The 5,371-nt window shown below is 39.3% G+C and overlaps 1 pseudogene; it reads right to left on the bottom strand.

Annotated features, from left to right (window-relative positions):
* Positions 1–676: 676 nt before the first annotated feature.
* Positions 677–1,876, bottom strand: LOC110311322 (annotated as a pseudogene).
* Between the last annotated feature and the right edge of the window lie 3,495 nt (positions 1,877–5,371).

The raw sequence follows: 5,371 nt of genomic DNA, 5'->3' as shown, positions 1-5,371 counted from the left end.
GAGGCTGGCTGCTGTGTAGTGACATGTGGTGGTTTTTCTCAACTAAAAAGCAGAGGAATGGCTATCCAGCTCAGAGACTGACACCACACATTAGTCCTCCCCAGCAGGAGGACAAATAACAGCTTCTTCTTCTCCACCTCCAAGAACGTCCCCTGCTAAGTGAGCCCCTACCAACCTCCAACTCTGCCTTCATGTCCTATGCTTCCAAGAACCTCCTCTTACTGCAGCAAAGAAGGATAACGATTTCACTTATCATGACTTCTCCCCTGCCTTCATGTGCATGAAATCACACACACACACACACACACACACACACACACACACACACACACACACATTAGCCCAAATATTCTCTTGGGAAAAGGGTGTGTATAAAAAGGGCTAAAGGTAAATGTATCAAAGAGCCAAAGGGAGGAGGGATCAGGACAGCAGCTACTCCAGCATAGCACTGGGCTATTCCTGCATCCATCTATATACAGAGGATGTTCAACATGGGAGGGGAGGGAATGGAAGGAGCACTGGGCTCCCTGGCAACGCTCTGCTGCAAATCCTTCAGGAACCCATATCTATCTTCTGTGCAATCACTACATCACTGCATTTGTTCCAGAACCTGGTCAGGATCTCTTTCCCAAACATCTTCTGCTGCTTGGTCAGGAGAGACTGGTAGCACTCAGCATCAGTGCATGTTGCAAAGCTTTGTAGCCAGGATGGGGGACACCTCTTTGAAGAGAGTATCTTTGCACTGACACTGTTTGAAAGCATCATCAATATAATCTGAAGCCCAATTTGCAAGCTTAAGTTATGATGACAGCTTTCACGCTATTTCTTGTGACATTTAAGAAAAATACTTCTGGAACTTGGGCCAGCATAATAAGACTGAGGTCCCCAAGAGCATATGGAGACAGGTCCAAAATAGGCTCTCAATTTAAGGCAGATAAAAGCATGACTTTGATATGTAAAAAGGCACCACCAGCAAACTGCTACTGCTTAGCAGCAGTTTTCAAACCTTTATCATTATACAGGTTTTGCTCTGTAGCAATCTGACTAAGCTAAGGCAGCACAATTGAACTACACACAGCCTGGTTCATATCCTAAGCTTGCCAGAGGCAATTTTACAGATCCTCCAAAAAGGGAACCTTCAAAAGCATCCTTCCATGTAAATGTCAAGCAGATCTGATTTTCAGAATATGGAACTTTGGGTTCAATAGAACAAATTTAATCAAAATATTTCAGCAGTATCTAAAGTGCGCCCTTGTGCTTCTTCGTTTGGAGGTCAAGCACAAGTCTAGATAAAGTATTCTTTGGATGTTTATGTTTTGGCTGTCCTTGATTTTAATCTCAGACAAAACAGGCTGAGCTGGTAACACTACTTCCAGATGGACAGCAGCCAGAGCTGGTAACACCATGGGAGCAACACTTTCATGACTTTTATCCAAATTGATCAAAAGCATCCTCAGCTAAATGGCAACGCAGGGATGGAAGGCAGAGCTACCCTAGCTCTCTGAAAGGGAATTGACCTTCCATTTCTTTTTTTGTTCTGGCTTGACCCTCAGCCAAGTGGGCAGCACTACATGTAGAGAGCAGATTCTTAGTTTATGGCCTAATGGCTCAAATACCAATCTCTTCCAGAAACAGGCTCACCCCAAATCAATGCTTATCGAGCTGTCTTCTTCTGCCATAATCACAAAACTATTCTTCCCTTTACTCTATTGTTGAGGGAAGAGAAGTCTAGAAAGTTATATGGTTTGTTGACATGGAGGAAGAATTACAGCCAGAGCCCGTTCACAACATGGGAGAGCTCACTTACCTCATGTGAGGCAGGGCCTCCTAGTCTCTTTATAAACAGGTCAACAATTGGTATGAAGGTGATGTGCATGCAGGTGAGGGGTTGTGAGTGAGACAAGTCAGTTACTTACCACCTTGATTATCTTCGTAGACAACAATTGTCTGAGGTTATCTTTGTGGTCTGGGCTTGAAATTTAGAAGACTAATTTACGTACAGATTGGCAAGGCCTCTCCCCTCGTAGGTGTGTCTCACTATAGGAGATCACTGTGATCCTGATCGTTGAGTATATGCTAATTTAAAATGTACATATTTTGCATTTGATTTCTACAGAGTTGAAATGTTGAGAGAATGTTGAAAAAAAATAAAGTCTTCCATTGTTTAAAAGAAGAAGAAGAAGAAGGAGAAGGAGAAGGAGAAGGANAAGAAGAAGAAGAAGAAGAAGAAGAAGAAGAAGAAGAAGAAGAAGAAGAAGAAGAAGAAGAAGAAGAAGAAGAAGAAGAAGAAGAAGAAGAATACTAATTTACTTCTATTTTCCTCCCTGGGGTGTGTGTATCTAGGGGGATTCCTCAACTTTCTAATAATTTCTCATTTATTTCTTGTCTCTGACTTAAATCTTCAGATTTAGGGGTAGCTTGATTCTCTATTTTGTAAAGGAAATTTCTCAACTCATTACTGATACTGTGGTTGATGACTTATACAACATAGTGACATTATATAGAAAACTCACAGGAGAAGGCAAAACAGGACAGAAAAAAGTGTTTTAAAAGCAAAGTATTAATCATACTGATTGGCATCTTTTAATTTTTTATACAGCTATACTTTCATCCTTTCAGTATCTTCATAACGTCGGCTAAACATGTTATTGTACATTTTGGTGTATGCATGTGCATACACAAATATCTGCAAAATGAGAGATAATATCAAGCTATCATATGGTGAGTGTTACCACTAAGGGACATGATGGGGGATCACCTATCAGCTTTGAATTGTAGTCACAGGAAAAAAAAAACACTGTTTTCTGCCCTGGCTTTAGCCACTTTTCAGTCATGCCAACCAAGTATCAGGTTCATCTGTTTTGGTCCCTAGAGAAAGATCTGGGGAAGAATGGTCTTCCACTGAGAAGCAGAGGCCTCCATGAACTACCTTGGCTCAATAGGTGGTCAGTTGTCACCTCCTACTCTAGCCAAGATATCTGGGAAGTTTGCCTATTTCTAGGTTCGAGGGTGATGGCACAAGGGAAGTGGTTAGGGATATTCTATGTGTCATTAAATTGGAAGAAAAGTATTTACAACCTGTTTTTAAACTCATGTTTATATATATATATATATATATATATATATATATATATATATATATATATATATGAGAGAGAGAGTTTCTGAACGTGGAATCTCCAGAAAATTTTGGTTTGTTGGCTGTAGTTGAATAATGTCTTGCAACAAAAAGAAAACACAGGCTAGAAAAGAATAAGGACTTCAGGTACGATGGAGAAGTAGAAGCCATGTCAGAATGGGTAGATGATTACAGTTTGGTAGTTAAAAGAAAGAGGAATATTTTCTATAACTCCAGTCCCAGAATAATGGGAATTCCCATGGGACTATTTCTACCATGGAACACATGAGCTTTCTCTACTATAGCAGTGGACTTGCTGCTGTGATTGCAAGCTGCAAACTGGGCTAAAAGATTCCTACTAGGAAGTTGATAAGATAGGCACTGGTAAGGATTTGGTAGAGGGGAGTGCCATCCAGTGTTGCCCAATCCATCATCAGTGTTCACCCAGAAGAGGTGAAGCTGTAGAAACTAAACACAAACTCTGAACAGTGCTTTGGGCACAGCCCAGCCACCAGTAGCCCCTAACCCTGCAAAAATGCAGCAAACAGATGGTTGGAATTTGCTTCAGTCCTCTATATACTTAGAAAAGCAATTTTTAAAAGCCTTTACATGATGGGGGTTGGGAGTGGCCATCATATGAGAAAAACTGATTATTTAAAACCAATATGGAATATGGTCCAGACCAGGACCAAGGGGCAAAGTGGCAGATCAGCCAAGGAATAGAAATCAATACTCAGGCCCTTAATCTCATTTCTTATATTTCCACCAAGCTCTCCTACTTGCCTACTGTTATTATCTATCTGTCAGAAATCCATTATCTTCTATGTACTCCCAGCTCTCAACCCTGCTGCCCACAGATATTTTTTGTCTATATAGTTCAGGGCATTGCATCCCTGCCTCTCCTTTTTCTTTTTACTTTTTCTTCCTTTCTTTTCTTTCCCCCATATTCATTCTTTTTACTGTTACAGCTCTCAAAACCCAGAGACTGTTCTGGTTTATGATATCAGGCTATATATCCTTACCTTTCCATTTTAGTCCACTACTAACCAAAACTTCCACATATCTACCCATTTTCCCCTTTGCTTTAATTATTTCCAGAACAGCTTATGTTTCTTCTGGCTACTTGATATCTAACATCCTAATACTTATTAATAGTCTCATTCTGCTTATCTATTTTCTTTTCCTTTAGACTCATACTATAATAGTAAACACAATAGCATAGGTATCCTTTCACTCCCTAATAAGTAACAAAGGTCTGTTTTGTAACCACTTGTTATTTTTATTATTAGAGTGAATTAGCTACTTTATAGTGATTATTACTGCAGGTAGTACTCAATACACAATAGTAAATTAGAGATATATCTCAGAGGTTGAAACACTTGTTCTTCTAGTTAGCCTCAGCAGTCAACTTGCCACAGCCCAGAATTATATGAGAAAGTCTCAGTTGGGAGATTGCCTAGATCATATTGGCTTATGGGTTTGTTTGTGGGATTTTCTTGGATGTTAAGCAGAGGTCCCTACGTTGTACAAAAATCTAGTTAAACAGAAGCTTGGAAGTAAACCGTGCAAGCATTACTAACAGAATATATGAGATGGAAGAGAGAATCTCAGGTGAAAAAAGATTTCCAAGCAAAAGGACCCAAGAAGCAAGCTCAAGTAGCCATTCTAATATCTAGTAAAATAGACTTTCAACCAAAATTAATCAAAAGAAACAAGGAAGAACACTTCATACTCATCAGAAGAAAAAAAAAGTCTACCAATATGATATCTCAATTCTGAACATCTATGCCTTAAACACAAGGGTACACATTTGTAAAAGAAACACTTATAAAACTTAAATCACACATTGAACCCCACAATTAACAGTAGGAGACTTCAATACCCCACTGTCACCAATTGACAGGTCACCCAGACAAAAACTAAACAAAGAAATAACAAAACTAAAAGACACAATAAATCAAATGTACCCAATAGATGTCTACAGAATATTTTATGCAAACATAAAAGGATATACCTCCTTTCAGCACCTCATGGACTCTTCTCCAAAACTGATCATTTAGTAGGTCACAAAACAAGCCTCAACAGATAGAAGAAAGTTGAAACAATGTCTTGTATCTTATCATAGCTCCATGGATTAACAAGACTACAACAAGAACAGAAACACTGGAAAGCCTACCAACTCATGGAAGTTGAACAACTCACTCTACTAAATGATCTCTGGGCCAGGGAAGAAATAAAGACAGATATTAAAGA

The sequence above is a fragment of the Mus caroli genome, chromosome 16 (assembly GCF_900094665.2).
Source record: "Mus caroli chromosome 16, CAROLI_EIJ_v1.1, whole genome shotgun sequence".
Lineage (NCBI taxonomy): Eukaryota > Metazoa > Chordata > Mammalia > Rodentia > Muridae > Mus > Mus caroli.
Note: the sequence above shows the minus strand (reverse complement) of the source record. Positions and strands in the feature narration are given on the sequence as shown.